We start from the raw sequence: 13,469 nt of genomic DNA on the forward strand, positions 1-13,469 counted from the left end.
TTAGAGATCCTGCCTATAGGATGTTTTCTGATTGTTTGTGACTCTGCATTTTTACATTTTTGGTATACTAGGACACTGCCTGTAGGTCTTTGGTTAATTCTGCATTAGAAGTCCTTGTTCATAGAATCCAAATATATTTCCAATCTCAACGTGCATTAGTGATCATGTATATAGGATCTTATTTGTATGAATTGATAAATTTCCCTAGCAATTTGCTTAAAATTATGCCCATATATGATTAATAGATTTTATGCCTATAGGATACACTGGCAATTTGCTTAAAATTTTGTCCATATGTGATTAACAGATTTCATGCCTATAGGAAATAAAAATCAGCTTCAACTTAGATACCATGCCTATATGAATAAAAGGAATCAGTTTCAAACCTTAGAAATCATGTCAATAGGATTCAAACTAATAGATATCATGCATGTAGGGTGAAATCAGTTTGTAAACTTAGAGATCATGTTTATAGGAGTTTAAGTCAAGTCAACACTTAGAAATCATGTCTATAGAAGTTAAATTAATTCTGCAAATTAGAAAGTATGCCTATAGGATCTAAAAAGATAAAACATGTCTTTATGAGTTAAAATCAGTAATTCGCTTAGAAACCATGTTATAGGTCTATAATTAACAGTTGTAGATATCATGCCTATACGATTCTGTTAATCACTTATGCAAATCCGTAGGGTTAGTAATGATTGTGGGGTCTAAAATTGCGATATTTTACTGCCTGAAAGTGCCCAGATTCAAGGCTTAATAAAATCAGCAGGCAAATTGATGGGTCCCGATGCCCACCTTAATAAAATTGTTGTCTTACATTCTATTTCTGCTCATCTAGATATTCTGCCTATAGGATCCTAAATTAACGAAATCTGCTAATTTAATTGCGTGCAATTGTTGTCTACTTGTGGAGGTTGATATGAGCCCTTATTTGTGCCTTACATGATAGTCCAATTTGAATTTTGTTTGTCGCCTAGCTTTTTCTCATTTAAAGCAACATAGGTCAGTCTAGAATCACCCTGAATAGAGGTCCTAAATACCTCCAGGACCGTAGGTAAGGGACAGGCAGTGCACGCACAAGGCGCGAGTTAGAAACTATTAGAATGCTTAGGTAACAATTGAAAGATAATAATTGGGTAGTAAAGGAAATGATAGCCCATGCATTAATGCTATGAGTAAAGCCCCGACTTGAGAGAGTTGCAAAGTATTGCTTGGAATGATCTTATAGGCTAAAAAACTTAGGACCACCCCCTATACTCATGTGTAAAAATAAATTGAATATTGTATCTATCCAAATTGTTTTTTTCCCTTTTAAGACTAATTTGCTTAATTTATGTTCGGCCGGAACCCATCGTTGTGGACCTCGAGGGGTGCCTAACACCTTCCCCTCAAAGTAATTTCGAGCCCTTACCCGATATCTGGTGACACAAACTGGTTATATGAGTTAATTTCTCTAGGTTCCCTAGCGCACCTTATTCTATTAGGTGGCGGCTCTTTCAAATCCAATTCCCTACCCTCACGGAAAGGAGTTGTCCCAGAAAATGTCGAAACTCGATTTTGCAAGAAAAAGGGGGCGCAACACCAGCTGATCTGTAGGAAACACCTCTGGAAACTCACGAACAACTAGCCCAGAATCCATAGGAGGAACCTCCGCACTAGATTCATGGACATAAACCAAATAAGCTAGACACTCTTTCTCGACCATATGTCGAGCCTTCATATAAGAGATAACCCTGCTAGCAGAATAGCTAGGAGTCCCTCTACACTCTCATCGAGGCAACCCCGGCAAGGCTCAGTTCACCGTCTTTGCGTGATAAACCAATATAGCATGATAAGGTGACAGCCAATTCATACCCAAAACGACATCAAAATCAACCATATGGAGAAATAAAAGATCTACATTATTCTCAAGACCCCCAATGATAACCACACATGAAGATAAACAGACTCTACAATAATAGAATCTCTCACAAGTATGGACACATACATAGGAGCACCCAAAGAACCACGAGGCACAACCAGATATGAAGCAATATAGAATGACACATAGGAGTAAGTAGATCCCGGATCAAATAGAACTGAAACATCTCTATGGCAAACTGAAACAGTACCTTCAATGACAGCGTTAGATGATTCAGCCTCTGACCTAGCTGGAAAAGAATAACATCGGGGCTGGGGCCTACCAGTGTGAGCTACATCCCTAGGACGACCTCCTGTTGGATGGCCTCCACCTCTAGCGGCGTGACCTCCACCTCTAACAGCCTGACCTCCACCTCTAGTGGCCTGGCCTCCACCTCTAGCGGCATGACCTCCACCTCTAACGGCCTGACCTCCACCTCTAGTGGCCCGACCTCTACCTCTGGCTACCTAACCCCTACCTCTAGGTGGCTGAGTGGATGGTGATGCAACCAGTGCCAGAATCATGACACGAGAACTCTACTGTGGCATACCGCCCAATAATCTCAAACAGGTCCTCTTGATATGCCTAAAACCACCACACTCAAAACATCCATCCTGGTGCTATGGCTGATGAAACTGAGGCTGAACCGAATGGGACAGATGACCACGGTAATAACTCTGAATAGGAGGTGCACTGATAGTGATGTAAAAGAAGAATCTATGCTAAATTTCATTAAATTTGGCCAAGATCATGTTTTAGAGCTCAAGTCCAAATAGATGGACTTAATTTCTAGAAGTCCAAGAAGTTCAAGATTGATTTCAAGAAGCCAAGATTCTTTCCTTCTTAAAATAGGATTTATTTTATTCCTTTTAGAATAAGGATTTTCCTTTTAGTAGGATTCTAGTTTCTTTTCCTTATAGAATAAGGATTTTACTTTCCTTGTCTTTAGTTATTTTATTTTCTTATTAGAATAGGAATTGTAGTCATTAAAGAAGAGACCCTAGGTTTATATAAAGTGTTCTCATGCCTTTGTAGAGGAGAAATCACGTTTTTGAGGCTTGCCCTAGTTTTACAATAGAGTGTTTCTCTCTATTTTGTCTTCTTTATCCTTGTTTTTGGTTCCGAGCATGGTGGTGATAGTCTTTATCTTATTTTCAATTGCGTGTGGTATTTCTTTATCACGTTAATTGATTCCAAGTGATGACTTTAGGAACTTGTTTAGTTCTTGATCTTTCAAGAACATGTTTCTTGATCTAAATTCGTTCTTTTGATATCATAAATTCATAACGTTCATTGAACTAGTGCAACATCGTTATTTACTTCTTTTGAGCGAGTAAATAGTCTTTCTTATAGTTCAGATCGTCATCTTTTACCTCGCTTTTGAATCATCAAATTCTGAGTCCTAAAACTTTAGATACATTGTTTCTTGAATCAGCCAACAAACCACGTTTTCGTTTCAAGATTTTGATCCTGGTCGGTTGGTTCTTTGTTAACTCGAAGAATCATATCAATTTGGTATCAGAGTTATAACCCACATGTCCAAAGGTTGAGAAATAATCATTTCTAAGATTCATCCAAGAGGAAGATTCTTGGTTCAAGAAGAAGAAGAAACAAGTTTTTGATTATTTAATATATATATATATATATATATGGATAAAAATTAAATTTTATATGTATATATATATATATATATATTCTTAACGGGTTAACAGATTATCTGTTAAGAAAATTGAATAATCCGCCCCCAAACCGATAAGCCGTTAATAAAAAAAATTCAATCTGTTCCTCGTCCGTTAAACCGTTAACCCGATACCAATAAGCCATTAACCTTCGGTTTCGGTTCGATTTTCGGTTTCGTTTTGGTTTTGAAGACCCCTAATCTATGCGACGCGGTCAACATAAAATAAACAAATACCTTGCTCGCGAATCATACATGTGACACATGTAGACATAAAATCACATATTCAAACCGTTAATCAAGACTTCATCAGGGAACAACTATCCAAGGAAAATCCAATTCTCTTTTTACAATTCAAGAAAAATGAAGCTTAATGTTTTAGAAATTCACTTACTAATCCGATGTGATTTAAGCAATTCAAACCGTCAACAGGGTTACAAATATTTCCAAGTACAGCATGTTTTTGGGTCCTAGACTACCCGAACAATAGCATAATAGTAGCTACGCACGGACTCTCATCATCTCGTATGTACGTAGCCCCCACAAATAGGAGCACATAACTAATTAACTCACCTATGGGGACAATTTACTCTTACAAGATTAGAAAGGAGACTCACCTCGCTCCGAAGATCCATAGTCAGCATTCCATGCACTTTTGAAGACTCGAATCGATGCACAATACTCCAAAACTAGCCAATAATTATGCAAATCCATTAATATACGCTCAATTACTCATTAAAATCCAATTTATAACAATTTCTAATCCCAATCGAAAAGTTGACAAAATTGCTCTCGGGCTCACGTGCCCGGATTCCTAAATTATTCAAAGATAAAGCTTACCCATGAACTCACGAACTCAACTATATGATTTTCTCTGAATTTCATACCCAAAATCGTGGTCAAAATCCAAGAATATCAATTTTCTAGGTTTTCCCTCAAACTCCAAGTTTCTACAAATTTTCATGCTCAAATCCGTAACAAAACCATGTATTTAACGTCTAATGAGAGGTAACAACTTACCTTGACATAGATAAAGAAAATCTCTCTTCTGAAAGCTCCAAAATCGTCCAGCCCGAAGTGAAAATGGGTGGAAATGAACCAAAACTCAAATTTTATAGAGAGCTCACTGCCTCCAGTCCTTTCGCACATGAAGTCTCTTGACCGCTTCGGCAGTCCCGCAGGTGCGGACCAATTGCCGCTTCTGCGGTACGGGGCTCCCAGCCCATTTCCGCTTCTGCACTCCTTCTTCCGCAGGTGTGGTCCCGCTTCTGTGGTGACCAGACCGCATCTGCAGTCCCAGCCTTCACCACTGCATCTGCGCCCCTTTTGGCCGCTTCTGCAGCTCCGCACCTGCGGCCAAATCTTCGCAAGTGCGGTTATACCAGATATCAGTTGCTTCAACTTATTCTTCCAAATTCTAATTCTATCTGTTAACCTTCCGAAATCCACCCGAGGCCCCCAGGACTCTTTCCAATCACACCAAGCAGTCCCAAAACACATTACAGACTTGCTCGAGGCATCAAGTCATATCAAACAACGCTAAAATCATGAATCGGCCTCCAATCCAAGCTTAATGAACTCTAAAATTTCAAACTTCTACTTTTGGTGTTTAAACCTATCAAATCACGTTCAATTGACCTCAAATTTTGCACACAAGTCATATTTGACGTTACAGACCTAGTCTAACTTCCGAAATCGAAATCCGACCCCGATATCAAAAAGTGCACTATCGGTCAAACTTCTCAAAAACCTTCAAATTTCTATTTTTAGCCATTTGACTCCAAAATGACCTACGGACCTCCAAATTCACTTCCGATCATGCCCCCAATACCAGAATCACCATACGGAGCTATTTCCAAACTCGGAATCCCGAACGGTCAGTGATAACAATGAAATTCACTTCACTCAAACTTATGAGATTCTTCCAAAATGCTAACTTCCACAATAGGCGCTGAAACATTCCCGAGTCTTCCAAAACCCAGTCCAGACATATGCCCAAGTACAAAATCATCATACAAACCTGTTGGAACCTTTGAATCCCGATTCCGAGGTCGTTTACTCAAAAATCAAACCTTAGTCCATTCAACGTAAAGCTTCCGAAATGAGAATTCTCTTTCCAAATAAACTCTGAACTTTCTGGAATTCAATTCCGACCATGCGCACAAGTCATGATACCTAAAATGAAGCTGCTCATTGCCTCAAACTACAGAATGACGCGCTACAGCTCAAAACTATCGGTCGAGTCATTACAGTGATACGTAGGCAATCCTCATCGAATCCGGTCATGTTTTTGTAAATAACTCAAATAAAAGAGGAATGTGGAAAAGAGAAACCAAAAGAAAAACCAAAAAGAAAAGAGAGAAAATAAGGAAAAGAGAATGAGAACAGAGAGAAAATGAGAGTGCAAAAGAGAGCAAGAGAGAAGATCGGGGAGATAAACAAAAGCTTGGATGAGACATGCAATCGTTACAAAACATGTAGAAACACATTTAACTGTATAGGTGCATCACACCCCCAATGTGCGATTTCCTATATGTTAATTGCTTCGAACTAACCGGTTTGTTGTCTACTATTGAGTATAGGTTTTGTTTGTAAGGTGGTTGGTTTGTGGTAACCTGGCTTCACACCCATACTTTAGAAGATCTAAGGGCAATGTAGAAATGTCATCAGAAGGTCATCCACCAACAATTCCCATCTCAGAGGATAGCCCACTATCAGTTATCTCAACCTTAGAGTCAGCGGCAGCTGAAGAGAATAGGGTACTACGCCTCCGAGTGCTGGAAATGTGGGACGCCTAGTTCATTCGTAGAGATCCGTCAAGTGCCATACCCGGTTTCCCCGAGCTACTTCCCAGAGCAAGTGGAAATTCCAACGTCCCAATAAATTACCTGAATACCCCATTTGGATACCCCACCATCTCAGCTCACTTCACTAGAACACCTTCTGAGGTTCGCCCCCAGGTAGTTTGGGGAGTGGCCTCTAACATATTTACCGCACCACCAACCTCGGCTACGGTACAACCAACTGTGCCCAGGCCAAGCTTGATCCATCATCTTTCACTTTCCAAGTACCATCTTTTCCACCAGAACCTACTCATTTCACCACCAATTCTTACCCTCAACAACCCCTGTACGAGTTTACCACAGGAAAGAGAAGGCTACAAAGAACCCCGAACAAGAGGAAATCACTCGAAAAATGAGCAGCATGGAACAAAGCCTTAAGAATATACAAGGCTTGAGCGGACAAAAGAGCGTATCCTACGTTGATCTATGTATGTTCCCACATGTGCATTTGCCCCTGGGTTTCAAGACCCCAATGTTTGAAAAATATGACGGGCACGGGGATCCCATAGCCCACCTCAAGAGATATTGCAATTAATTAAGAGGGGTAGGCAGAAAAGAAGAGCTCTTAATGGCTTATTTCGGAGAGAGTCTAGTTGGCATTGCATCTGAGTGGTACATGGATCAGGACATATCTCGTTGGCACATTTGGGATGACCTGGCTCGAGATTTTATCAGGCAGTTTCAGTATAACATAGACATAGCTCCCGACAGGAATTCTCTATCGATTCTCAAGAAGAAGTCATTAGAAAGTTTCCGAGAATATGTTGTTAAATGGCGCGAACAAGCGGCGTCAAGCCCCCGATGGATGAAATGGAAATGGTTAGTGTTTTTTTACAAGCCCAAGAGGCTGACTACTTTCAGAATATGATGTCTGTAATAGGGAAACTGTTTGCCGAGGCCATCAATATTGGTGAGATGGTCGAGAATGGTCTGAAAGCAGGGCGCATATTGAGTCAATCTGCCATAAGAACTACATCCCAAGAAATTCAAAGCGGGTCCGGAGGTGTAGCAAACAGAAAAAAGAAAGAAGAGGTGGCGATGGCAGCTTCAAGTCTGAGAAACCCTCGTCCACCTAGAGGTTACTTCCCTCCAAGCACCCCACAACATTATTATCCCCACCAGGATGTGGCTTAGGCTATGCCCCCCAGCCTTACACGGTAATGAACTCCCAGCCATACGCTCGGCCTCAGTAACAATTTAACCAAAATAGAGCTCCACCTCCTAGAAATAACCCTCCCCACAAAGCTCAGTATAATCCCTGACCTCCACAAAATAATTTCCCCTACAATGCCCATGCTCGGGAGCCACCTAGGAGAACGAACTTCACGCCTATTGGTGAATCATACTCTAGCCTTTTCCCTAAACTGGTCCAAATGGGTTTGCTACAACCCGTACCCCCGAATAGACAAAACTTAGAGTCACCTTCCTACCGACCCGGTACTCGATGTGCCTATCATTCTGGGGTAGAAGGACACGACACTGAAGACTGTTGGACTCTTAAAAGGGAAATTGAGAACTTGATAGAGCAAAAGAGGGTCGTATTGAAAGACGAAGAGATTCCCAATGTGACCAACAACCCATTGTCGGCCCACAACAATGGGCCATTTATCGAGATGATTTGGGAAGATAAAGAGTTTGACCCAGCTCTAAAAGCCATCATTGCCATAGACGATGTGGAAAAGAAGCCAAGGGCTGCCACGAAGCAAGATAAGGGGGAGAAGAAAAGTGAACCCACCCCTCAAAGTGCAAAAAAGACAGTGGAAACCAAAATTGGGGCAGTACCCCCAAAAGATGTCATTCTTTATGTTCCCTGGGATCACAGGAAAGAGCAAATGACATTGAGCCGTCCAAAAAGGTTCGAGCTGAACAAGGGACCTAAGATGTATGTGCCTAAAAAGACCTATGTGGTACAGAGGCCAGTAATTTCACCAAGGCTGAATGAGTCCGTGGTTATTGACCGCGCACCACAGAATCCCATGACAGACCCTACTGCCATCCCATGGAATTACAATAAGGCGGTAGTAACCTACAATGGAAAAGAAGTCCTAGGAGAAGCAAATGAAACTAACCCAACTGGGAAATACCTCAATCTGGAGGAAGTGAATAATGCCAAGAAGAAACGTTTTCCACGCAAGAAGCCTGTCAGTGCCGAGGAGGCCAAAGAATTCTTCCGTAAAATGAAAACTGCAGACTATAAGGTAATAGACCAACTCCGGAAGTCTCCTTCACGGGTCTCACTCTTGTCTCTGCTAGTAAGCTCAACCGAGCATCAGAAAGTGTTGATAAAAACCCTCAATAAAGCTTATGTTCTGATTGTAACCACGGTCGAACAGCTGGAAAGGATGGCGGAAAGATTCTTCGCGATCAACCAGATCTCATTTAGCAAGAATGATTTGCCCCCATAAGGGCCGCCCACAACAAAGCCCTTCATCTGACAGTTAAATGCGAGGGGTACTATGTGAAGAGAGTCATGCTGGATGGCAGATCCGGAGTTGATATCTGCCCTCTCTCAACTTTGCAAAGAATGGAGATTGGGACAGACAGAATTAGGCCTAACAATGTCTGTGTGCGTACCTTTGATGGCATCAAGAGAGACACCATAGGCGAGATTGATTTGATTTTGACTATTGGTCCTGTGGATTTCGAGGTGACATTTTAAGTCCTAGACATGGACACTTCTTATAATTTCCTTTTGGGAAGGCCTTGGATTCATGCGGCGGGGGTCGTACCTTCCACTCTCCACCAGATGGTAAAATTTGAATATGAAGATCAGGAGATCGTAGTCCATAGAGAGGACGAGGCCGGAGGAATCATGCATGAAGTGCACGTAGGGGTGTGTGGACCTCACATGAATGGATACGTCCTGGCAAAGAAGATCATTCGAGCAGGCTATTACTGGATGACTATAGAAAAAGATTGCTTCAGTTTTGTCCAAAAATGTCATCAGTGTCAGGTGCACAGTGACCTGATTCATGCACGGCCTACAAAACTATATCCTATGTCAGCACCGTGGCCCTTCGTTGCTTGGGGTATGGATGTCATTGGACCAATCGAGCCAAAAGCTTCAAATGGGCATAGATTCATATTGGTTGCCATTGACTACTTCACAAAATGGGTTTAAGATCACGCATTGGAACTCTACCCCTTATCGGCCCAAAGCTAATAGTGTTGTTGAAGCAGCGAACAAGAACATCAAGAAAATTTTTAGGAAGATGATCCAAAGTTCCAGGCAATGGCATGAAAAGTTGTCGTTTGCATTGTTGGGATATCGCACAACTGTGTGCACACCAGTCGAGCAACCCCATATCTATTGGTTTATGGCACTGAAGACGTGATACCCACAGAAGATTAAATCTCTTCTCTTCAGATCATTGTTGAAGCTAAGATTGAGGACAGTGAGTGGGTCAAAACCCGTCTGGAACAGTTAACCCTGATTGATGAAAAGCGGATGGCTGCAGTTTGTCATGGGCAATTGTATCAACAAAGAATGGCCCGTGCTTACAACAGGAAAGTGCGGCCTAGGAACTTTGAGGTAGGGCAACTCGTTTTGAGATGTATTCTCCCTCATCACAAGGAAGCAAAAGGAAAGTTCGCCCCCAACTGGAAGGGCCCGTACATTATAAGAAAGTTATTGCAAAAAGGGGCATTGTACTTGCACGATATTGAAGGAAATGATCTCGAGATAGCTGTAAATGCAGACACAGTCAAAAGGTATTATGTTTGATCTTTATGCAGTACCGATACTATCTGATTGGGATGACAAAGGCTTTCATTCTCGGTACCCCAAACACTTCAACCCTTTTTGCTAACCCTTTGAGTTGGTTACCCTTCTCCGATTACCCTCTTTGGAACCTGAAAACGTTTGTAAAAAAGATCAAATCAAAACAAAAAAAAAGAAAACCAAAAACAAAAGTTTCCCTGAACTACGTTCGACTTGACTCTGAAGGATACGTAGGCAGCCTCTCTCTGGGGTTCAGTCACACCAAAACAAAAATCCCAATTCCCCCAAAAAGTGAAACTGGGGCAGATGTTATAACGGTTCCGCGACGGTTCACCAGAAAGGTTCCAAAGTTGTAATTTGATCCAAACTCTTTTTACCCTAAATCCTATTCAAGCCCTTCTGATCAAGCGATGAGATGTTCAAGACTTGGAGAATGAGGCTGCTTGGATATGATGCAATCAAAATGAGAGAAATAAAATGAGAGATTCTTATTGGTGAAAACCCATACGGGCATCTTAAGGTGATGGTAAGCAGAGGAGTTGAAAATGAGAGAGTCTTGTTAGTGAAAACTCGTAAAGAGCACTATAAGGTGACAGTGAGAAGTGAAATGAGAGAGGTCAATTGGCGAAAACTCACAAAGTGTGCCGTTGATCGAAAAGAAGGAATCCCTTACAACCATTGGCACTGAAAGAGTCCTGGCAAGGCTTCCCGGTATTTAAAACACGGGTCACAATGAGTTTATGAGAAGTTGGATAGTTGCATAGATCGGGTATCCAATTCAAGAAGCATGTCATGTTTATTGAAGTTTGCATGCACTCCAAATAAGTCCTGATTTCCTCCCCTGAAAGGGATACTTCTCTTTAAATTCATTTTCCTGTTCTTTCTTTACTTTTCTTTAAATCCCTTTCGGTTTAATCCTCCTCCGAAACTAATACAGAGAAAAGATGGCAAGATTGGTTTTACATGTTTCTTCTTAGCAAAAGCCGAGTTCAAGTAAGGGCACCCAGCCTCAGCAGGTGCCTCAAGTCGATCTCGATTGGCCTTGATGGTCGATGCTCCAGAGTCGAAAACTCTTGAAAAAGAAATAAACCCAAAGTCAAGCTACCATAAAGGCAAAATAAGGAAGGCAAGGGCCCCACACTAGTTAACCGTCATGTGAAATTTTGGGGAAAAGTCAAGATACCCGATTTTAGAAGAGAGATCGATCTCTAGAAAACCAGCAAGCGTTAAAGGATTTCAGCAAAAGAGTTGGGCCAAGATCAAGTGATCAAAACAATCAAGGCTACAAAACCAACCACCGTTTCAAACTAATAAATTGTTTTTTGATTTGAAAACAGGTGCAATCTAAGATAACCTCGCAAGAAGTAGATGCAATAAAAGGAAGGTGCGCAGAGACCAGAATGGTCCTGCAGTAGAAGTTAACCCAAAAGGGAAGTCCCTTTAAAACTCTTCATGCATTCTCTTGAATAAAGTATTAAAAGTGAAATGAAAACAAGAAGAAGAAAATTTCCAAAATCATGGTAGCCTAGAGTCCACAATCTCTAGCTACGTTCTCCCAACATACGGTCTCATTCCCTAGTCACTCCCAGCATGACCTAGTAGTCTTTTCCGTTATAGGGTTCCACTCCCAAAGTTAATCCCCGGCATAACCCGAGGACCTTTTTCTTTTCCGGCATAACACGATGACCTTTCCCGGCATAACCCGTGGACCTCCTCGACATAACTCGAGGACCTTTTTATTTTCCGGCATAACCCAATGAACTTTCCCGACATAACCTATGGACCTCCCCGGCATAACCCGAGGACCTTTTTCATTTCCGGTATAACTCGATAACTTTCCCGGCATAACCCATGGACCTCCCTGGCATAACCCGAGGACCTTTTTTTCTTTTTTGGCATAACCCGATGAACTTTCCCAGAATAACCCGTGGACCTCCCCGGCACAATCCGAGGACATTTTTCTTTTCCGGCATAACCCGATGACCTTTCCCGGAATAACCCGTGGACCTCCCCGGCATAACCCGAGGACCTTTTTCTTTTCCAGCATAACCCGATGAACTTTCACTATATAACCCGTGGACCTCCTCGGCATAACCCGAGGACCTTTTTCTTTTCCGGCATAACCCGATGACCTTTCCTGACATAATCCGTGGACCTCCCCAGCATAACCCGATGACCTTTTTATTTTACTGCATAACCCGTGGACCTCCCTGGCATAGCCCGAGGACCTTTTTCTTTTCCGGCATAACCCGTTGAACTTTCCCGGTATAATCTGTGGACCTCCCCGGCATAACCTGAAGACCTTTTTCTTTTTCGACATAACCCGTTGAACTTTCCCGGTATAACCCGTGGACCTCCTCGGCATAACCCAAAGACCTTTTTCTTTTCCAACATAACCCGATAACCTTTCTCGATATAACCCGTGGACCTCCCCGGCATGACCCGAGGACCTTTTTCTTTTTCGGCACAACCCGATGACCTTTCCCGGCATAACCCGTGGACCTCCACGGCATAATCCAAGGACCTTTTTCTTTTCTGGCATAACCCGATGAACTTTCCCGGCATAACTCGTGGACCTCCCCGGCATTAACCCGAGGACCTTTTTCTTTTCCGGCATAACCCAACCTCTTTTCCAGCATAACCTGGCAATCTTTTCAATTTAGGGCCCCCAATTCCTAGTTGATTTCATTATAGATATGGGGCTTCACTACCTAGTCTATTTTTATCAAGGATACACAATACTGATTTTAATTGCTTTCAATAAAGAAATAGTTTAGATTTTGTTACAATATCTCACGAAATTTTCCTAGTAAAAACTGGGGCGGAAAAGTTTCGTTCGTTTGTTTGCTTTGGTGCCTGGACAGGTTTTTACCGTAAGGCACAAGGTTTGAGATGACCAAAAGGAGAAATCTCAACACAAATAAAAGAAAAGAAGAACAAGAAAAGAAGTTGAAATCTAAGTGTAGAAGAAGAGAAAAGATGTGGACTGCTCACAGTATGATTGAAGTCACAAGCTTTGCATCCCCCACCTTGATCCAAAAAGTTGAAGAGGAATGAACCAGCGGTTGCAGCTAATGAGCATCAAAATTCAGATCAAAGTCTGCAGGAAGAACCAGCCAAGACTCAAGATCAAGCTTCAGAAGATTTATAGATAGGAATCTTGTAACTCGTAGTTGATAGGCTTAGCTAGTTTAGCTTTTTATCTTTCATCTTGGTGTAATAAGGAGCTCAGCAAGCAGAAACAGCAACAACAGCAGTGAAATCATAGTTTCCCAGTAGTCCCAACTACCAAAACTTCCAGAACTACACTGACATGATTCCTTC

Source organism: Nicotiana sylvestris, chromosome 12 (assembly GCF_000393655.2).
Source record: "Nicotiana sylvestris chromosome 12, ASM39365v2, whole genome shotgun sequence".
NCBI lineage: Eukaryota > Viridiplantae > Streptophyta > Magnoliopsida > Solanales > Solanaceae > Nicotiana > Nicotiana sylvestris.